Here is a 23,912-nt window from a genome sequence, read left to right on the forward strand (position 1 = left end):
AAAATCAGAAAAACACAGAAAATAAAGGACATGTGAAAACGCACAATTGTGATATAAATCGAGAAAATAAAGATTAAAAATTCGCCACATTGAAAAATAAAAATCGGGAACATGAAAAATTGTGGAAGCGAAAAATTGAAAAACTTGAAATTCGAAAAAGTGAAAAATAGAAATATGTATTGTAAAATTGAAATATTAAAAATTAAAGAAATTGAAAAATCGGAAGACTGGAAATCCAAAAACTGCAAAGTGCAAAATTTAAAAATTGAAAAATGGACGAACTGAAAATTCAAAGAGTGAAAATTTGAAAAATTGAATGAATGAAAAATTGTAAAATCGAAAAAAAAAACACAGAAAATAAAGGAAATGAAAAAACGGACAATTGTGATATAAATCGAGAAAATAAAAATTAAAAATTCGCCACATTGAAAAATAAAAATCGGGAACTTGAAAAATTGTGGAAACGAAAAATTGAAAATGGCAAAAATTAAAATCTGAGAATGTGAAAAATCGAAAAATGAGAAACTGTAATATCGAAAAATTGCAAAATTAAAAAATTGCAACTCGAAAAATTGAAAAATTTAGAAGTCACGAAACTGTAAAATTGGAAAGTCAAAAATAAAAAAACGAAAAAGTGTATAATGAAAACTTGAAAAATGTCAAAAGTGAAAATCAAACATGATAATTTGAAGAAACGAAAATTAAAAAAATCGAAAGATTAAAAATTGAAAAACTTGAAAATTAAAGAAATTGAAAAATCGGAACACTGGAAATCCAAAAACTGTAAATTGAAAAATTTTAAACGTGGAAAATCATGAAATTGAAAAATCAAAGTCTGAAAATTTGAAAAATTGAATAAATAAAAAATTGCAAATCGAAAGAAACAACAAAAAAATAAAGGACATAAAGCAACGTCCAGAAAACACGCTCAGGAAGCAAAAATTCGTTCATATTTGTTTAAGGTGTCACAATTTATCTATAATATTCATAGATGACATCATCGGTTTTCCGGGGTTGTCAGATAATCACACTACAATGTTTGAACACTTTATCGCCTATACATTTTTTATTTTATTTTTAGGACTGTATAACTACTCATAAGTAGAGCCATAAACGCCGAATAAAAATCTTTTTCTCGGGAATTTCCCATAAATCTCGCCCGATCCAAAATCCTCTTTCGTTCTTTATCCTCGAACTTCGAAGTCAGTCCGACCCAAAATAATAACTTCGTAGGTAGCTCATAATAAACCGAATGTGTTTTGCTTGTAATGGACCGCTTCACTCAACTTTCATCTTATTATTACGACCAAGAGTAAAAAAGATATTGCACAGTAGGGGCGTCCTTATGAAATTTCTAATTTTCTCAGTTAATCGACTCAGAAAAAGCTCGCGCTCTATTTTTGCCGATAACTCGATTACTTCGAGTTCGAACTCCGGTTTATTTAAAGGAGTGTAGGTGAAGGAAAGTGGGTGGCTGATTTTTCTACTCGGTCACTTACAGGTGTGACTGAAAGCAGGATGAACGCATTCAAAGAAGCTCTTTCTCTAGCTTTCATAACGCAAATAGTATGTCAACGGCACAACACTGTCAAACTTATCTTTTTGGATCTCTCTTCGTTCGTCTTTTGTGCGGTGTAAATTAAATTTTAATACAAAACGACTGGAGTATGAATATGGCTGGTGGGCGGTTCGACGAGAGGAAAAATTTTGCGCACGTGGCGAGGTTTAATTATTTTATTTTGCTGGATTATGAGATTTTGTCGCCGGAGAACGTGCGAAAATATCAGGCGCGATAAAAGTTATCGAAGATTTTCCTGTTTGTGTAATTAGCGCTGGTGTCACTTCCTGTGGTGGAGAAGAAATGTCTGTCGGCCTCATTTTAAACTAGTTCGACGGTTTCGATGAAGAAATTCGCAAAAAGATCAATTATTTAAGGCGGCGATGCGGAAATTTTGTTTTGTTCTTTTTTGGAGGAATTGGACTAAAATGGGATTTAATGTAGATCAGTAATCTGGAAATTCGGCTCATGTGTGCAGATTATGGTGAACTCGTTGTATGTAATTAGATGTTGTGCTTACTTGTTGCCGACTTTTGTGATTCCTTTCCTGAATATTAATTGTTTTTAAAGTTGTTTAATTATATACGATTTTTCAGAGGACTGAAATTTGCTGACGACCACTGATGACCACGTAGCATTAAATAAAAAAATACGTATCTATTTTATTCATCAATTTTCGATATTCCGAATTTCGAATTTTCAATTTTTCGGTTTTGGCGTTTTCGTTTTTCCTATTTTGAATTTTTCAAAAGTTTGATTATCGATTTTTCGACTTTTCAATTTTTCGATTCCGGTTTTTTGATTTTCTATTCGAATTTTCGATTTTTAAGTTTATCGAATTTTCGATTTTTAAATTTTTCGATTATTACCTAATTTTTGATTTTTTATTTTCCGATTTTTTATTTTTCCATCCTTTGGCTTTTAGACTGCTGTTGGTCAGTTTTTATATATAGCAATTTTTTTTGCTTTTCGAGTTTTCGATTTTTTTAATTTTCAATTTTTAATTTTGCGATTTTCGATTTTTCAATTATCGATTTTTAGAATTTTCGATTTTTCCATTCTTCAGTTTTTAGACAGGATTTTTCGCTTTTTGATTTCCCGATTTTCAGAATTTTCAAGTTTCAATTTCCAGATTTTCGATATTTCGATTTCGAGTTTGAGACTTTTCGACTTTTCGATTTTCGATTTTTTGATTTTCTATTTTCGATTTTCATTTTTTCGATATTTTGATTTTTCGATTTTTCTGTTCGTCAGTTTTTAGACTTTCCAGTTTTTCTACTTTTCCATTTTTCGATTATTTTACTTTCGGATTTTCTGATTTTTGAATTTTCAATTTTTAGGATTTTCGATATTTCGAATTTTCAACTTTTCGATTTTCAGCATTTCGAGTTTTCGATTTTTCGGTTTTTTGAATTTTAATTTTGCGATTTTCGATATTCCGCTCATCGATTTTTAGAATTTTCGATTTTTTAATTTTTCCATTCTTCAGCTTTACACTTTAATTTCATACTTCCCGATTTTTCACTTTTCGATTTTCCGATTTTCAGAATTTTCAAATTTCAATTTTCAGATTTTCGATTTTTATTTTTCCAATTTTTTTATTTTTAAATGTTTCTATTCTTCAACTTTGCAATTTTTTTACTTTTCGATTACACAATTTTTTTAATTTCCGATTTTCGATTTTTAGAATTTTCCATATTACAAATTTTCGATTTTTCCACTTTTCGATTTTTTGATTTTTCGAATTTTTACATTAGTGAATTTCAGTTTTCTCGAATGTTTGATTGTCGAATTTTTGATTTCCAGCATTTCGATTTTTCGATTTTCATTTTCACGATTTTTCAAAATTTAGATTTTCGAGTTTTCGATTTTTTGAATTTTCAGATCTTAATTTTGTGATTTTTGATTTTTCGGTTATCGATTTTTAGAATTTTCGATTTTTCCATTCTTTAGCTTTTAGACTTCGATTTTGGTACTTTCGCTATTTGATTTCCCGATTTTCAGAATATTAAAAAAATTCAATTTTTAGATTTTCCATTTTTCGGTTTTTCGATTTTGGATTTTTCGATTTCGAATGTTCAACTTTTCGATTTTCAGCATTTCGATTTTTCGGTTTTCATTTTCACGATTTTTCAAAATTTAGATTTTCGAGTTTTCGATTTTTTGAATTTTCATATCTTAGTTTTGTGATTTTTGATTTTTCAGTTATCGATTTTTAGAATTTTCGATTTTTCCATTCTTCAGCTTTTAGACTGCGATTTTGGTACTTTCCAATTTTTCGCTATTTGATTTCCCAATTTTCAGAATATTCAAGCTTCAATTTTCAGATTTTCCATTTTTCGGTTTTTCGATTTTGGATTTTTCGATTTCGAATTTTCATCTTTTCGATTTTCAGCTTTACACTTTAATTTCGTTACTTCCCGATTTTTCACTTTTCGATTTTGCGATTTTCAGAATTTTCAAATTTCAATTTTCAGATTTTCGATTTTCCGATTTTTCAGGTTTTTTCATTTTCCCAATTTTTTGATTTTTAAATGTTTCTATTCGTCAACTTTTCAATTTTTTTACTTTTCGAGTTTTCGATTTTTTTACTTTCCGATTTTCAATTTTTAGAATTTTCCATATAACGAATTTTCGATTTTTCAATTTTTCGATTTTTTGATTTTTGATTCCCGATATTTCGATTTTCAGATCTTAATTTTGTGATTTTTGATTTTTCGGTTATCGATTTTTAGAATTTTCGATTTTTCCATTCGTCAGCTTTTAGACTTCGATTTTGGTACTTTCGCTATTTGATTTCCCGATTTTCAGAATATTCAAGCTTCAATTTTCAGATTTTCCATTTTTCAGGTTTTCGATTTTCGAGGTTTAGACTTTTCGATTTTTCGATCTTTGATTTTTCGATTTTCGATTTTTTGATTTTCGATTTTTTGATTTTCGATTTTTCGATTTTACAGCATTTCGATTCTTCAGTTAGAATTCTTAAGTTTTTAAATTTTTGAATTTTTCGATTACTTAATTTTTCTATACTTCCGATTCTTCAACATTAATTTTTATAGATTTTTTTTAGTTTTGATTTTTTAAATTTTTTGGTTCTTGGATTTTTCAATTTTTAAAATATTTTATTTGGCGGTTTTTAAATTTTTCGATTTCTGGATTAATCAAGATTTCAATGTTCCAATTTTTCAATACTTTAACTTCCCGATTTTCCAATTTTTCGATTTTTCGATTTTATGCTGTCTCCATTTCTCGATTTTTCGGTTTTTCCAATTTTCAATTTTTAATTTTGCGATTTTTGATTTTTCAATTTTTTCCATTCTTCGCTTTTCGATTTTCCGTTTTTGATTTTTAAATTTTCGATTTTCAGAACTTCCGATTTGCCATCTTTCGGTTTTTTCATTTATCGATTTTTCAATTTTACAGTTTTTTGATTTTTTGAATCTCGATATTTCGGTTTCCGGTTTTTCGATTCATTGAATTTTCGACTTTTTCGAAATTGGAAACTCGAAAAATTTTAAATCCAAAAATTGTAAAATCTAAAAAAAAAATCGAAAAATTCGTATAATCAAAATAAAAATCGAAAGAATTAAAAAATTGAAAAAACGGACAGAAACGTGATAAAAGCAAGAAATGTGGAAATTACAAAATCCAAAATTAAAAAAATCGAAAAACTGAAATGTTGAAAAAATGTATTTGGAAAATAGAAACGAAAAGCCGAAAAGTTGAAAAATAAGAGAAATTGGCAAATTGAAACATTGAAAATCGAAAAATCCAAAAATCGAAGTTTCGAAAAACTGAAAATCCAGAAATTGAAAAATTTCCAAAATATGAATAAAATTTGAGACACTGAAAACTTGATAAATCGAGAAATTGAAAAATTGAAAAACTGAATAACTGAAACATCGAGAAATCTAAACAACAAACAAAAATTGAGAAACCAAAAACTCGGGAAGTCGAAAAACTCAATATCGAGAAATCGAAAAATTTGAAAATCGGGAAATTGAACAACTGAAAAATTGAAACATCGAAATCTTGATTAATACAGAAATAAAAAATTTAAAAACCGCAAAACTAAAAAATTGGAACCGAAAAATAAAAAATTGAAAAATCGAACATTTCAGAAATGAAAAAATCGGGACGTACATAAAATAATCGATAAATGGAAAAGTAAAAAATTGCGGTCTAAGAACTGACGAACAGAAAAATCGAAAAATCGGAAATCGAAAATTGGAAGTTCCGAAACTCGAAAAATCAAAAAACTGAAAAACTGAAAAATCGAAAACCGAAAAGACGAAAATCGGAAAATTAAAAAATCCAAGAACTAAAAATCGAAAGATGTAAAATTTAAAAAATCATAATTTAAAATGGCGAAAAATCGAAAAGTCGAGGAATCGAAAATTAAGGAATTGAAATATTGAAAAATTGGAATCGATAGTAATCGAATAAATAAATATTCAAAACATTGAAAATAGAGAAATAAACTGAAAAATTGAAAAACTGAAAAATCGAAAACAAATTGAAGAATCGAAAAATTAAAAAATCGAGAAATTGAACAGTTGAAAAATTGAAACATGGAAATCTTGATTAATACATAAATCGAAAGAATTGAAAAACGAAAAATCGAAAATTGAAATACAATCGAGAATCAAAAATTTAAAAAACGAAAAATTAAAAAATTGGAACTGAAAAATAGAAAACTGAAAAATCGAACATTCAAAAATAAAAAAATCGGGAAGTATATAAAATAGTCGAAAAATGGAAAAGTAAAAAAATTGTTGTCTAAAAATTGACGAACAGAAAAATCGGAAAATCTAAAAATCGAAAATCGGAAATCTAAAATTGGAAGTTCGGAAAATCGAAAATTCGAAAAATCTAAAATCGAAAATCGAAAAATCAAAAAACTAAAAAACTGAACAATTGAAAACCGAAAAAACGAAAATCGAAAAATTAAAATATCCAAGAACTAAAAATCGAAAGTTCTGAAATATAAAAAATCATAATTTAAAATGTCGAAAAATTGAAAAGTCGAGGAATCGAAAATTAAGGAAATGAAATATTGAAAAATTGGAATCGAAAGTAATTGAATAATTAAATAATCAAAACATTGAAAGTGGAGAAACAATAAACTGAAAAACTGAAAAACTGAAAAATCGAAAACAATTTGAAGATTCGAAAAATTGAAAAATCGAGAAATTGAACAGTTGAAAAATTAAAACATAGAAATCTTGATTAATATAGAAATCGAAATGAATTGAAAAACGAAAAACCAAAAATTGAAATATCGAGAATAAAAAATTTAAAAACCGCAAAATTAAAAAATTGGAACTGAAAAATAGAAAACTGAAAAATCGAACATTCAAAAGTAAAAAAAAACGGAAAGAACATAAAATAATCGAAAAATGGAAAAGTAAAAAAACTGCACTCTAAAAACTGAGGAACAGAAAAATCGAAAAATTTAAAAATCGAAAATCGGAAATCGAAAATTGGAAGTTCGGAAAATCGAAAATTCGAAAAATCTAAAATCCAAAAACTGAAAAACTGAAAAATTGAAAACCGAAAAGTCGAAAGATCTAAAATTTAAAAAATCATAATTTAAAATGTCGAAAAATTGAAAAGTCCGGGAATCGAAAATTAAGGAATTGAAATATTGAAAAATTGGATTCGGAGTAATCGAATAATTAAATAATCAAAACATTGAAAATGGAGAAATAATAAACGGAAAAAATGAAAAACATTCCAAAATAAAAAAATCGGAAAATATTTACATAAAATATTCGAAAAATGGAAAAGTAAAAAAATTGCAGTCTAAAAACTGACGAACAGAAAAAACGAAAAATCTAAAAATCGAAAATCGGAAATCGAAAATTGGAAGTGCGGAAAATCGAAAATTCGAAAAATCCAAAATCTAAATTTCGAAAATCTATAAATCAAAAACTGAAAAACTGAATAAAAAGAAATCGAAGAATCGAAAAATTTAAAGATCGAAAAATCGAAAGTTAAAAAAAATAGGTTAATCGAAAAATTGAAAAACTGAAACATCCAGAAATCGAAACATCGAAAAGTCGGCAAATCTAGAAATGGGAAAATCAAAAAATCGAGAAATCGAACAATGGATTAATCAAATTTAAGAACGATAAAAACTGTAAAATCGAAAAATTAAAAAATCCAGAAATTGAAGAATCGAAAAACTGTATCGAAAAATTGGGTGATTAATTTTATTAAATTTATTATTTTAAAAAATAATAATAATCCACCGCCTACGAGCTTCAATCGGTTAATATATAAAATATACATACAAAATTTGACAGCAACGCAAAAAAATGAAGAAACGGAAAATGAAAAATTTGAAAAAACCAAAAATTATAAAATCGAAACATCGAAAAATCGAATAATTAAAAAATAAAGAAAATAAAAAACCGAAACGAATAATTGAAAAACTGAAAAATTTATATAGAAACACGAAGTTTGTCGACATAACCTTCGGCCAATTTTTTAGAAAGTAGTTGAGTGAAATTTGCCAGTCTAGAAAGTTTTGATAAAAACTCGACAGCTGTTCGCCACCATGATAAGGGTTTGCGAAAAATCGCGCCTAGAAATTAGATTAATATCTTGAGACCCCTACAAACACTGTCAGTTAATTTCATAGAATTAGTTCACGAAGTCCGCTTTTGTAAAAACGACCGGAGCATGATAACAATTAAGCTGTAGCAGCAGAGACGAAATTTGAATAAATTCAGCCGTCTTTATTAAAGTCGTTTTGTTCGTGCTCGAGTCCGACTCTTAGTTTTATTGTCTGCTTCAATTCAAATTTAAAGAGTAAGCCTGATCCCGGCTGATCGATCGTAAACAATAAAGTAGCTGGATGGAAACGCAAACATTAAAATAAATTTCATTTGTTCAGACGGGAATTGTTTCCAGTCGGTTAAATTACTAAGTTTTTATTAACTTTCTAAATTTAGCTGAACATATTTGCACCTCTATTCGAAAAAATGCTGTTTCAATATTGAAGAGTTAAAAAGAGGCGTGACATGAAATGTCGATAACAGCTCCCTGCTAAAAATTCTGGGTTCGTGTTATCGTTTTCGCGGTATTTATTTTTTGTGTGGAATTTGTCGCGTCACGGCATAGACAAATTAGATTGTAATCAACCTTTTGGTCATAACCCGGATTGCGTAATAAAAATAAGGAAGTGCGATTGTAACATTTTACACACTAATTACGTGAAGATAAAACCAAATTGACTTGCATTTTTACGCCGCTTTGTTTCGTTATGATTAATTAACCGGATAAAACCATTTGAGCAATTAATGTGCATTCAGATAAGCATAATGGTTTCCTTTTCGTTGGGCATTGTAAGGAATATTCACATCCGTCTAACAGGATTCTAACTCCTGCTAGTTAGTTCTGTGTATCATTTTAGCACTCTGTAATTAAAAATAACAACCCAAATGCACTACATCGGATCGTAATCTCTAACAATAAGCAAGCTTTATCGTAATCGTGAATGGGTTGTTGGTACATTAATAAATCTGTTAAACCCACTTCCGATGAATTTTGCTAATATCGTTATCTTTACGCGCAGTGATTAAACCTGGATTGTCGGGTTGGACTTGGAGTAAAAGCGTACGAATTATGGTAATTGTAGTGGGTATGGTTTCGTTTAGAGTGGGCGAGAAAGGTTATAAAATCGTCTGCGACTATTACGGTTTTATGTGGTAAGCACGTGCACCCACGGAAGTAACGAGAAAGGAGCGATAGGTCATCGACAGATCGGATGAAAAGAAAGTGACTCAGACTGGAGCCTTGTTGATTTCGCCCCATTTTACTTTTCTCTGGACGAAAATGGTCATAAAATCATGGTCACGCTATTTTTCGTGACTTTATCGTGTGTAAGTTTCGATCAGTTTTAGTGTTTTTTTTAAAGTGAGTGTTTTTTAAGTTCTTTCTGAGATTGACCAGAATCCATTTTTTAACATACTGTATGTAAAGGTGTATTATTTAAATTAAAATTTGTCGTACGGATGCAATGATGCGTCGTCGACAATATTGATTGTACGCACCATAATTACTTTTTAACGTGAACTGATTTACATATAATAACTTCATTTAAATCATATTGATTTAATTCACATTTTAATATCAACTGAAATCAATTTACTAATAAATAAACATAATCTATTTATTTTGTAGGATTTGTTCTATTTTTATAAACACGAAACTGTTAAGCTTGTCTTTCACATCGTTAATACAAAGAGAAAATAACATGAGATCAATGTGTGACCCTTGAGACACTCCTGATAATATTTTAATATAAATATTGGGTTTTACCGTGTGATGTGTCGTGATAAAATAGTGAGAATTTTCGCGTGACTAAAAGTTGTATACAGAAATTTATCAGATTAAAATAAAGTTTTCATTTTAATTTTAAGAAATATTGATCTTGTGGATAGGCATACACAAACTACATAGTGCTGCTTGCTGTTTTTAGTATTATTTATATAAGAATTTTTAACTCATTTTCTTTAGATTTGAATAGGGTGACGCAAAAAAATTGAAGCAATATTTGTTAAATTAAGAACGATTTACTCCATTTTCCCGAAAATTTGGGAATACGGTACTGTTATTATTAGTATTACATTGCAACTATCCAAATTGATCTACGTGTCTTTGCAAAAATATTGATGACGTCATCACAAAAGTTTGTTAAAACCCACCCAAAAATCGCTAAATCAATTCTTACAATTTTTCGAAAAAATCTGGATTTATTTACTTTGGACTAATTTTTGATACCACAATTTTTCGTTTTTCCAGTTTTCAATGTTTTGGTTTCATGTTTAATTTTTTCAACAATAATTTTTATAATTTTTTCACGTTTCAGATTTTTGATGATACAATTTTTCTTTTTTCGCTTTTTCAGTTTTGTAGTTTTTAATTTTTCGTTTTTCATTTAATTTATTTTTTCCAAGTTTCTTTCATTTTTTTTGTTTTTCAAATTTTCAATTTTGGCTTTTTCAGAGTTCTTCATTTTTCCAATTTTCGAAATTTTGCAATTTTTGGATTTCTAACTTTCTAATTTTTTCATTTTCAAATTTCGATTTTACGATTTTTTGTTTCGTCAATTTTTCGGTTTGCAATTTTCCAATTTTCCAATTTTTTGATATTACAATTTTTAATTTTTCTATTTTTGATTGTTTCCCTGATGAGTTTTTCAAGTCTCAATTTTTATTTCCCATTTTCCCGATTTTTCAAGTTTTTTTTTGATATTATAATTTTTCGTTTTTCCGTTTTCTTCGTTTTTTAACAATTTTTTGAAATTTTTGAATGTTTTCGTCGGTTTTATAATTTTTTATTTATTTAGTGTTTCAAATTTTCAATCTTAAATTTTTCAGTTCCTCCGTTTTCCAATCCAATTTGCAATTTTTAGATTTTTCATTTTTTCAAATTAATTTTTTTCAATATTTCAAATTCTCACCTTCCAAATTTTCAGTTTTTCGTTTCTTCAATTTTTCAATTTGCAATTTTTCATTTTTGCAATTTTTAGATAATGCAATTTTTCATTTTTGAATTTTTCAGTTTCCGAATTCTTCATGTTCTTGATTATTATTTTTCATTTTCTAATTTTTTTTAATATCATAATTATTAATTTTTTCATTTCCTTTATTTTTCAATATTTCTGTCAATTTTTTTTATTTTTCAATTTTCAATCCTAGCTATTTCAGACTTTCTCGATTTTCCAATTTTCCGCTTTGCAATTTTATTTGTGACTGTTTTCTTCGGTTTTATAATTTTTCGTTCATTCAGTTTTTCAAATTTTCAATCTTAAATTTTTCAGTTCCTCCGTATTCCAATTTTTAAATTTTTCATTTCTCCAAATTTTCGATTTCTCAATCATCCGATTTTCCGAATTATTCACATTTTCAATTTTTCGATTTTATAATATTTTGTTTTTTCAATTTTGTGCTTTTTCCATTTTTGAACTTTTCGTTTCTTCAATTTTTTATGTGCTTGATTTCCAATTTTATTTTTAGATTTTTGAATATTTTCATTTTATACTTTTTCGTTTTTTCGAAAAGTTGAAAAATCGAAACAAAAATCAAAACCTATAAAATCGGAAAAAATTGAAAGACCTAAAAACTGAAAAAACCAAAAATTGCAAAATCCTAAAACTGAAAAATCGAAACATTGAAAAACTTAAAAATCGAAAAAATTAATTAATCGAAAAATTGGAAAGAAGAAAATACGAATCGAACAGAAAAATCGAAAAATTGAAAACCGAAATACCTACTGCAAAACGAAAAACTAAAATATCCAAAAAGTGAAATATTTCGTATTGAAATAAAAAAATAATAAAATTAGATATTGAAAAATTGAAAAAACATAGAAAATAAAAAATAGAACAAAAAATTGTATGTTATCGAAAAATTTAGGAAACGAAAAATTGAAAAAATAAAAAAAGTTCTAAAAATGAAACATTCGATAGTTGGAAAATCAAAAGACTGAACATTTTTTGATGTTGTAAAATTGAAGGAACAAAAAACATTGAAAAATTGTAAATCCAAAAATTGGAAGAAACGAAAAAATAAAAAAAAAGAAAATAAATCACCTAAACGATACATTGCAAATCGAGAATTTAAAGAATTAAAAAATTGGAGAATCGAAAAATTTTAGATTAATAAAATTGAATGTGAATTTTTTTTTAAATTATAATTACTATAGATTTAAAATGAAAACCAGAAACGAAAAATTGAAAAATGCAAAAATTGAAAATTTTACATTGTAAAATAGAAACATAAAATCAAAACATTGAAAACCGAAAAATTTAAAAATGAAAAGAATAAAACACCGAAACGGAAAATTGCAAATTCAAAAAGTAAAGAAAAGAAAAACTGAAAAATTTAGAAACTGAAAAATCTGAGATAGAAAAAACGAAAAATTAAGAAAACTAAAAGTTGAAAAATCGAAAAATTGAAAAATTCCACATTGAAAAAGAAAAGTTATAAAATTAGAACATTAAATGAACGAAAAATTGAAAAAATTAAAAAATTAAAAAACGGAAAAAAATTGAAAAATGAAAAATCGAAAACTTGTGAAATTGCAAATCGAAAAATTGCAAAATTTAAAAATGAAAACTCGAATAATTGCATGTGCGTAAAATTGAAGAAACAAAAAAAATGAAAAACAGAAACATTGCAAATCGAAAATTTAAGAAACGAAAAATTGTAAATGGACAACTGAAAAATCTAAAATTGAAAAAGGGAGAAATTAAGAAATCAAAAAATTGAGAACCGAAAAATTGAAAAATCCAAAAATTGAAAAATTTCAAATTGAAAAAAGAAAGATTATAAAATCAGAACAGTGAAAATCCAAAAAAAATGAATAAAATAATAAACCGAAACGAAAAATTGCGACTCGAAAAATTGAAAATCGACAACTGAAAAAACTAAAATTGAAAAAGGGAGAAATTAAGAAATCAAAAAATTGAGAACCGAAAAATTGAAAATCCAAAAATTGAAAAATTTGAAATTGAAAAAAGAAAAATTATAAAATCAGAACATTGAAAATCCAAAAAAAATTAATAAAATAATAAACCGAAACGAAAAATTGCGAGTCGAAAAACTGAAGATTCTAAAATACAAAATTTTCACATTGGAAGAAGAAACCTTATAAAACCAAAACATTGAAAAACTGAGAAGTTGAAAAATTAAAAACTGAAAACTCGTGAAATTGTAAATCGAAAAACTGAAATATTCACAAATTGGAAATCGAGAAACCGAAAAATTTTGAAATGGAAACTCGAAGTGTTGCATGTAAAAAAAAACTGAAAAAATTGCAAATCGAAAAATTGAAGAAAAAAAATTGAAAACATCTGAAAAATCGGAAAAATGTAGAAATAAAGAAAATAAAAAACCGAAACGAGAAATTGCTAATCGGAAATTTGAAGTGATGAAAAATTGTAAAATTAAGAATTAAAAACTCGAGAAATTTTTAAATCGAAAAATTCCAAAATCTAAATGAAGTCGAAAAAATAAAAAAAAAGGAAAGACGAACTTTAACATGAAAAAACAAGAAATTCGGAAATCAAAAAATCCAAAATTTAATAAACTGAAATAATGAAAAATCGAAAAATAGAAGAATCAAAAAATTAAAAATTTCAAAAACCCAAAATAGAAAAAAAAGATCGAGAAATCGAAATATTAAAAAATTTAGATTCTTTAGAAATAATTGGAAACATGTGAAAAAACTGTAAAAATTGCAGATCGAAAAATTGAAGAATAAAAGTTGAAAGTGATAAACCCAAAAAGTTATAAAATCGAAACTCTGAAAAATTGAATTATTGCAAAAATAAAGAAAATAAAAAACCGAAACGAGAAATTGCTAGTCGAAAATTTGAAGTTACGAAAAATTGAAAAATTAAGAATTGAAAACTTGAGAAATTTTAAATCGAAAAATTTCAAAATCTCAATAAAGTCTAAAAAATCGTATAATCTAAAAAATTAAAAAGAAAAACGAAAAAACGAACTTAAACATGAAAAAACAAGAAATTTGGAAATCAAAAAATGCAAAATTAAAAAAGCCGAAATTATGAAAAATCGAAAAATTGAAAGATCGAGAAATCGACATATTAACAAATTTAGATTCTTTAGAAATTCGAAGAACTGAAAAATTAAAAAATCTGAAAACAAAAAAGTCCAAATATACAAAATTTAAAAAATTAAAAAATCAAATTGTCGATAAATTGGAAAGTCGAGGAGTCGAAAATTAAGGAAATGAATACTGAAAAATTCCGAATCTGAAGTATCGAAAAATTAAGTAATTGAATAATTGAGTAATCAAAAAATTGAAAATTGAGAATTAAAAAACTGAAAAATTGAAAAACTAAAAAATCGAACAATTGCAAAATCGAGAAATTAAAAAGTTGATAAATGGAAAATTAAAAAAATCGAAAAACGGAATAATTGAAAAAATGAAAAGTCGAGAAATTGAAACATCGAAATGTCGGGAAATCGAGAAATAGGAAAATAAAAAAATCGAAAAATCTAATAGTCGAAAAGTCGAAAAATCGATTAATCAAGAAATTGAAAAAACAAAAATTCGTGAAATTGCAAATCGAAAATTTGCAAAATGTAAAAATTGAAACATGTAAAACTTCGATTTTGGGCTTTTTCAGTTTTCAAGTTTTTAATCATTCCGTTTTTGAATCACCTTTGTTTCTTCAATTTTTCAAGTTCTTAATTTCCTAGGGTATTTGTTTTTTCATTTTTAATGTTTCAATTTTGCAACTTTTTAATATTTTTGATTCGAAAAAATTTAGAAACTTCTAAGTCGAGAAAAATTTATGAATCGAAAAATTGGAAAGAAGAAAAAACGAATCGAATCGAAAAATTGGAAAACCCAAAAATGTCAAATCGAAAAATTATACTCCCAGAATTTTCAAAATTATAACGTTGAAAAACTGTAACATTAAAAGATCGAAAAATTGAAAAATGAAAATTCAAAGAGATTCTGGTCATAAAATTGATGAACAAAAAAATTTGAAAAAACTTAAATTGGAAAAAACCAAAAAAACACTGAAAAATCGAAAACTTGTAAAAACAAAGAAAATAAAAACGGAAACGAAAAATTACAAATCGAAAATTTGAAAAACAAATTGAAAAAATAATAAAAATAAAAGACCCAGACTGAATATTTCAAATCCAAAAATTGAACAATTGCAAAATCGAGAAATTGAAACATCGAAAAGTCGGGAAATCGAGAAATGGGAAAATAAAAAAATCGAAAAATCTAATAGTCGAAAAGTCGAAAAATGAAGAAATCGAACAATCGATTAATCAAGAAATTGAAAAATCAAAAATTCGTTAAATTGCAAATCGAAAATTTGGAAAATGTAAAAATTGAAACATGCAAAACTTGGATTTTGAGCTTTTTCAGTTGTCAAGTTTTTAATCTTTCCGTTTTTGAATCACCTTTGTTTCTTCAATTTTTCAAGTTCTCAATTTCCGATTTTTACATTTTTCAAAGGTTTCATTTTATAGATATTTGTTTCTCATTTTTAATTTTTCAATTTTGCAACTTTTCAATTTTTTTGATTCTAAAAAATCCAGAAACTTCTAAATCGAGAAAAATTTATCAGTCGAAAAACTGGAAAGAAGAAAAAACGAATCGAATCGAAAAATTGGAAAACCCAAAAATGTCAAAACGAAAAATTATACTCCCAGAATTTTCAAAATTACAAGGTTGAAAAACTGTAACATTAAAAGATTGAAAAATTGAAAAATGAAAATTCAAAGAGATTCTGGTCATAAAATTGAAGAAACAAAAAAAATTTGAAAAAACTGAAATTGGAAAAAACAAAAAAAAAAACACTGAAAAATCAAAAACTTGTAAAAACAAATAAAATAAAAACGGAAACGAAAAATTACAAATCGAAAATTTGATAAACAAATTGAAAAAATAACAAAAATAAAAAACCCAGACTGAATATTTCAAATCCAAAAATTGAAAAATCTAAAAATTGAACAATTGCAACATCGAGAAATTAAAAAGTCGAAAAATAGAAAATAAAAAAAATCGAATAACGGAAAAATTGAAGAACTGAAAAGTCGAGAAATTGAAACATCGAAAAGTCGGGAAATCAGGAAATGGGAAAATCAAAAAATCGAAAAATCTAATAGTTGAAAAGTCGAAAAATGAAGAAATCGAACAATCGATTAATCAAGAAATTGAAAAAACAAAAATTCGTGAAATTGCAAATCGAAAATTTGCAAATTGTAAAAATTGAGACATACAAAACTTCGATTTTCGGCTTTTTCAGTTTTCAAGTTTTTAATCTTTCCGTTTTTGAATCACCTTTGTTTCTTCAATTTTTCAAGTTCTTAATTTCCGATTTTTACATTTTTCAAAGGTTTCATTTTATAGATATGTATTTGTTTTTTCATTTTTAATTTTTCAAGTTTGCAACTTTTTAATATTTTTGATTCGAAAAAAATCTAGAAACTTCTAAATCGAGAAAAATTGATCAGTCGAAAAATTGGAAAAGCCAAAAATGTCAAATCGAAAAATTATACTCCTAGAGTTTTCAAAATTATAAGGTTGAAAAACTGTAACATTAAAAGATCGAAACATTGAAAAATGAAAATTCAAAGAGATTCTGGTCATAAAATTGAAGAAACAAAAAAAATTTGAAAAAACTGAAATTGGAAAAAACAAAAAAAAAACTGAAAAATCGAAAACTTGTGAAAACAAAGAAAATGAAAACGGAAACGAAAAATTACAAATCGAAAATTTGAAAAACAAATTGAAAAAATAATAAAAATAAAAGACCCAGACTGAATATTTCAAATCCAAAAATTGAAAAGTCTAAAAATTGAACAATTGCAAAATCGAGAAATTGAAACATCGAAAAGTCGGGAAATCAGGAAATGGGAAAATCAAAAAATCGAAAAATCTAATAGTTGAAAAGTCGAAAAATGAAGAAATCGAACAATCGATTAATCAAGAAATTGAAAAATCAAAAATTCGTTAAATTGCAAATCGAAAATTTGGAAAATGTAAAAATTGAAACATGCAAAACTTGGATTTTGAGCTTTTTCAGTTGGCAAGTTTTTAATCTTTCCGTTTTTGAATCACCTTTGTTTCTTCAATTTTTCAAGTTCTCAATTTCCGATTTTTACATTTTTCAAAGGTTTCATTTTATAGATATTTGTTTTTTCATTTTTAATTTTTCAATTTTGCAACTTTTTAATCTTTTTGATTCGAAAAAAATCTATAAACTTCTAAATCGAGAAAAATTTATCAGTCGAAGAATTGGAAAGAAGAAAAAACGAATCGAATCGAAAAATTGGAAAACCCAAAAATGTCAAATCGAAAAATTATACTCCCAGAGTTTTCAAAATTATAACGTTGAAAAACTGTAACATTGAAAGATCGAAAAATTGAAAAATGAAAATTCAAAGAGATTCTGGTCATAAAATTGAAGAACAAAAAAAATTGAAAAAACTTAAATTGGAAAAAACAAAAAAAAACACTGAAAAATGGAAAACTTGTAAAAACAAAGAAAATAAAAACGGAAACGAAAAATTACAAATCGAAAATTTGAAAAACAAATTGAAAAAATAACAAAAATAAAAGACCCAGACTGAATATTTCAAATCCAAAAATTGAAAAATCTAAAAATTGGACAATTGCAAAATCGAGAAATTGAAACATCGAAAAGTCGGGAAATCGAGAAATGGGAAAATAAAAAAATCGAAAAATCTAAAAGTCGAAAAGTCAAAAAATGAAGAAATCGAACAATCGATTAATCAAGAAATTGAAAAAACAAAAATTCGTGAAATTGCAAATCGAAAATTTGCAAAATGTAAAAATTGAAACATGCAAAACTTCGATTTTTGGGCTTTTTCAGTTTTCAAGTTTTTAATCATTCCGTTTTTGAATCACCTTTGTTTCTTCAATTTTTCAAGTTCTTAATTTCCGATTTTTACATTTTTCGAAGGTTTCATTTTATAGATATTTGTTTCTCATGTTTAATTTTTCAATTTTGCAACTTTTTAATTTTTTTGATTCGAAAAAATCTAGAAACTTCTAAATCGAGAAAAATTTATCAGTCGAAAAATTGGAAACAAGAAAAAGCGAATCGAATCGAAAAATTGGAAAACCCAAAAATGTCAAATCGAAAAATTATACTCCCAGAATTTTCAAAATTATAACGTTGAAAAACTGTAACACTAAATATCGAAAAATTGAAAAATGAAAATTCAAAGAGATTCTGGTCATAAAATTGATGAACAAAAAAAATTGAGAAAACTTAAATTGGAAAAAACAAAAAAAAACACCGAAAAATCGAAAACTTGTAAAAACAAAGAAAATGGAAACGGAAACGAAAAATTACAAATCGAAAATTTGAAAAACAAATTGAAAAAATAATAAAAATAAAAGACCCAGACTGAATATTTCAAATCCAAAAATTGAAAAGTCTAAAAATTGAACAATTGCAAAATCGAGAAATTGAAACATCGAAAAGTCGGGAAATCAGGAAATGGGAAAATCAAAAAATCGAAAAATCTAATAGTTGAAAAGTCGAAAAATGAAGAAATCGAACAATCGATTAATCAAGAAATTGAAAAATCAAAAATTCGTTAAATTGCAAATCGAAAATTTGGAAAATGTAAAAATTGAAACATGCAAAACTTGGATTTTGAGCTTTTTCAGTTGGCAAGTTTTTAATCTTTCCGTTTTTGAATCACCTTTGTTTCTTCAATTTTTCAAGTTCTCAATTTCCGATTTTTACATTTTTCAAAGGTTTCATTTTATAGATATTTGTTTTTTCATTTTTAATTTTTCAATTTTGCAACTTTTTAATCTTTTTGATTCGAAAAAAATCTATAAACTTCTAAATCGAGAAAAATTTATTAGTCGAAGAATTGGAAAGAAGAAAAAACGAATCGAATCGAAAAATTGGAAAACCCAAAAATGTCAAATCGAAAAATTATACTCCCAGAGTTTTCAAAATTATAACGTTGAAAAACTGTAACATTAAAAGATCGAAAAATTGAAAAATGAAAATTCAAAGAGATTCTGGTCATAAAATTGAAGAACAAAAAAAATTGAAAAAACTTAAATTGGAAAAAACGAAAAAACACTGAAAAATGGAAAACTTGTAAAAACAAAGAAAATAAAAACGGAAACGAAAACTTACAAATCGAAAATTTGAAAAACAAATTGAAAAAATCAAAAAATAAAAGACCCAGACTGAATATTTCAAATCCAAAAATTGAAAAATCTTAAAATTGGACAATTGCAAAATCGAGAAATTGAAACATCGAAAAGTCGGGAAATCGAGAAATGGGAAAATAAAAAAATCGAATAATCTAATAGCCGAAAAGCCAAAAAATGAAGAAATCGAACAATCGATTAATCAAGAAATTGAAAAAATAAAAATTCGTGAAATTGCAAATCGAAAATTTGCAAAATGTAAAAATTGATACATGCAAGACTTCGATTTTGGGCTTTTTCACTTTTCAAGTTTTTAATCTTTCCGTTTTTGGATCACCTTTGTTTCTTCAATTTTTTAAGTTCTTAATTTCCGATTTTTACATTTTTCGAAGGTTTCATTTTATAGGTATTTGTTTTTTCATTTGTAATTTTTCAATTTTGCAACTTTTAATTTTTTTGATTCGAAAAAAATCTAGAAACTTCTAAATCGAGAAAAATTGATCAGTCGAAAAATTGCAAAAGCCAAAAAATGTCAAATCGAAAAATTATACTTCTAGAATTTTCAAAATTACAAGGTTGAAAAACTGTAACATTAAAAGATCGAAACATTGAAAAATGAAAATTCAAAGAGATTCTGGTCATAAAATTGAAGAAACAAAAAAAATTTGAAAAAACTGAAATTGGAAAAAACAAAAAAAAAACTGAAAAATCGAAAACTTGTGAAAACAAAGAAAATGAAAACGGAAACGAAAAATTACAAATCGAAAATTTGAAAAACAAATTGAAAAAATAATAAAAATAAAAGACCCAGACTGAATATTTCAAATCCAAAAATTGAAAAGTCTAAAAATTGAACAATTGCAAAATCGAGAAATTGAAACATCGAAAAGTCGGGAAATCGAAAAATGAGAAAATCAAAAAATCGAAAAATCTAATAGTCGAAAAGTCGAAAAATGAAGAAATCGAACAATCGATTAATCAAGAAATTGAAAAATCGAAAATTTGCAAAATGAAAAAACTGAAGCATGCAAAACTTCGATTTTGAGCTTTTTCAATTTTCAAATTTTTAATCTTTCCGTTTTTGGATCACCTTTGTTTCTTCAATTTTTCAAGTTCTTAATTTCCGATTTTTACATTTTTCGAAGGTTTCATTTTATAGATATTTGTTTTTCATTTTTAATTTTTCAATTTTGCAACTTTTTAATGTTTTTGATTCGAAAAAAATCTAGAAACTTCTAAATCGAGAAAAATTGATCGGTCGAAAAATTGCAAAAGCCAAAAAATGTCAAATCGAAAAATTATACTTCTAGAATTTTCAAAATTACAAGGTTGAAAAACTGTAACATTAAAAGATTGAAAAATTGAAAAATTAAATATCGAAAAACTGAAAAATTAAAAGCATAAAATTAAAAACGGAAAAATTGAAAAATCTGAAATCGGAAAAAAACTAAATCGGAACACTGAAAAATCGAAAAACTAAAAAGATAAAAGACCTTGACGGAATATTTCAAATCCAAAAAATGTATGCTTGAAAAGTCGAAAAATAGCAAATCGAAGAACTCAAGAAACAAAAAAAAAATGGAAGAATTGAAAAATTCAAGTCAAAAAAAGCTGCGGGGGTGTTTGTTAATTTATGAAAGTTGTTTTAACTTTGGCTAATTAAAAATATGTTGTCAAATGATTCTCTCCTTCTTTACTTGCCAATATCAGATGGTTTCGATTTTTTTCATATTTACATATATGCATACATGTGCTCAAACAGATAAAATATGCACTCAGCTTAAGCACGTATAATTCAGATATATATTAAAGCATTTATATGTTACATTAAAAATATGGAATATGCAAATATCCACATTATCCCATTTCTACCCTTACAGAATGTGTTAAATATCAAATGAAGTACATTTTTTTGTCTTTTATTTAATTTCCTTAAGTATAATTGTTGTATTATTTTTGTATTTTTACTTCTTCGAACTAATCCGAAACTTCCGTTTGTCTTTTACACCGAAAAATAAATCAGCACGCAAAAATCCCGAGACTCGTCCCTGCTGCGCCTTCATGCACTCCTATCTTATCTCAGCGCAAACACCACCCATCGCTTATTTACCACGCAAACTTCGAAAATCCGCATACACCACCTGTTCTTAAATTTTACCTTGTAAACTCGTCTTAAGAGTTGAATAACTGTTGCGCCGCGCACGCGCACCTCTCCACACCTTGGGAGAGGAACTGTACAATCTCTTAGGTGAAGTGTAGACCCGAGTCTACAAAAGTGAAATCTTTATGGGACCGGTTAGTTCCCGACGAATTTTCGCGTTTTCGGGGTGAACCGTGCGAAATGCCGCCCTCCAGTGCGAGAAAAGCGTGATTCCGCGTCCGACTCCGTCAAGCCATGCTTCTTTGTGAGAGTTTGTGTGGGTTTGTGTCCTAACCAAGCAGTGATATTTCCACGAATCGTGCAAGAGATAATAACGCTGGTGTTACATTTATGTTCAGGTATATGGGGGTGTGTGATTGAACGAAATTCGGCTAAAGGCGGAATTGCACGGTCGCGGATTGTGGAAGATGTCGTCCGCATCTCTAACCGTGGGGTTTTGATCAACATGACAAGTACTTTCATGGTACTGAGATAGCGCATAATACATGAGTCTCTATACCGCAAGGGTCAATAACCGTGTGCGATGGGTGCAATAAAAGGCATAATTGCCTCTATTTATGAATTATGGGTGCTGGGTGCTGGGTGCTGGTCTAACCCGAACCTGCATTATTTGTGTGGAATTAAACGGAAAAATGCTTGCTAGAATGTTTTCATTGACCTTGTGTTTGGCGGCGATTAAGGTGGAATTAATTAGTGCATTTAGTGGTTTAATTAGAACAATAGCGCACTTCTTGGTGAGGTTGCGTAACGACAGCCAGCATGCAAAATTCGAAAGTGTGTCAAAAGTAAACTTTACCGTCGATCTGAAAAAATCGACGCGGAATTAATAAATAGCGGAAGGGAACACGACGAAATTCGTCCAAGGTGGATTTTTTAGAGGTTGGTTAAGAACAAAGGTTGGGACTTTGGCTGGAAGAATGGAGGCTCGACGTGACTTTAGCTATAAATAGGTACGGCTGACGTCGCCGGAGTCACTGTCATTTTAACACAAACATCGCTGAACGTTGCACTATTAATATTATTATTTTTAGATTATTTTTAGATGGGACTGGATAATCGAAATGGTCACGTACAAGACAATTTATTGTGTGACGTTTTTAACGGGAAAGGGAAACTAATTTGTCAGACGGGTCGCAGGAAAAGAAGTCCCGGAGGTCTGAAGGTGACAGATTGTATATCTCACGAAACAATTTTCTTTTTATTGCATCAGAAATATCGTTAAAATTTTATATAGAAATGGAACTTATTTGGTATAACACTAGTAAAACCTCAATCGTAGGTAACCGTAAAACCGCGCCGACCTTATAAGGTTTTGAGAAACGCTTTCGAACTTATTGGTTCCATGAAAGCTAAACTAAGTGGGAAAAATCTGCAAGTAATATCTCATTTCAGAAAAAAAATAGTCCAGGACGGGAAAAGTCACTCTTGAAATTAGAGCAAACTTAAAAATTTGTCCTTTGATGTTTTTAAATTCTTAAAAAAAAATCGTGTCTGTCGTCTACTTAGATTATTGGTTATTATAAGATAACGTGGCGGGAGATGGAGTCAATTAATTTTTTTGTTGCTAGAGTGACACTGAAGTTTTATCGTGATCTATCGTAGTTGGTTTTCAAAAAAATGAAACATTTTGAGAACCATTTTTTTTAAGAATTTTTGAATATGCTGAGGGTCTATGCTGTTTTTCTTTATATTTTAAAATCATGGGGGCTATGGAGTTTTGAAGTTCGCCGTGTTCAGTGAACAGTTGAAAACAATCTTGACGAAATTTGACAGAATATTGACTTTTGTTGAGTTTTTGAAAAAAAATCTGGGGTGCCTCCTGTTTTTGTGTTTTATAATTAACTTTTGAAAAACATTTTACAAATTTTGCGAACCCGCGTTGTGAATTTTTTAAGTCCTGAATTAATTTTTGAAAAATTAAATAAAAATGACGTCTGTTTCAGATTTTTTCACACTGATGTTGTTTAGAAATACCAGAAGTGTTATTTTTTAAATTTGACAACCTCAAGATCTCAACATAATAATACACTTTTTTTGTAATGACAAGATTAATTTTTCCTTTTATCAAAAATTTTTTTAATGCCTAATGAACTCAAAAATTCGATTATCTACACAAGAAATCAATGATTATGTTACTTCTTTTTCCTAAATAAAGGGCTTTTGTTTAGAAAAATTTAATGGAAATGAGTTTTTCTTGTTGTAGACATCGGATTAAGAGACGGGTGGGTGGGCGGGGAACTTATATTTTTATTACAATGAAATACATTTATGGAAGTTGATTTTTATAGACGACGAATCAGGAAATAATAATTTGCTTACGACGAAGATAGAGATGATGTAGAATTTTTTTTAGTAGTTGATCTCCAACTGAAAATTTTAACAGTTTTTGAGATAATCAATATCAAATCTCAAAGCCGGTCTTCCACTTTTTAATCTCAACAGTGTTTAGGTAAATACATTATGGCATTTATGGTCCCTAAC

At 27.2% G+C, this 23,912-nt stretch overlaps 1 protein-coding gene across 3 annotated transcripts in view; it reads left to right on the forward strand.

Annotated features, from left to right (window-relative positions):
• Nucleotides 1-23,912, forward strand: part of LOC135128706 (uncharacterized) — a 309,373-nt gene that overhangs the window by 28,757 nt on the left and 256,704 nt on the right. The window contains exon 1 of one of the 3 annotated variants that reach the window (XM_064055733.1): nucleotides 21,504-21,769. The exons of the other annotated variants lie outside the window; for them this stretch is intronic. The gene's annotated coding sequence lies outside the window, so the exon portion shown is untranslated. Of the gene's footprint in view, nucleotides 1-21,503; nucleotides 21,770-23,912 lie in introns of those variants that run through there. 3 annotated transcript variants of the gene reach the window in all.

The sequence above is a fragment of the Zophobas morio genome, unplaced genomic scaffold (assembly GCF_036711695.1).
Source record: "Zophobas morio isolate AGI-343-1 ecotype UQ-CSIRO unplaced genomic scaffold, CSIRO_AGI_Zmor_V1 ptg000014l, whole genome shotgun sequence".
NCBI lineage: Eukaryota > Metazoa > Arthropoda > Insecta > Coleoptera > Tenebrionidae > Zophobas > Zophobas morio.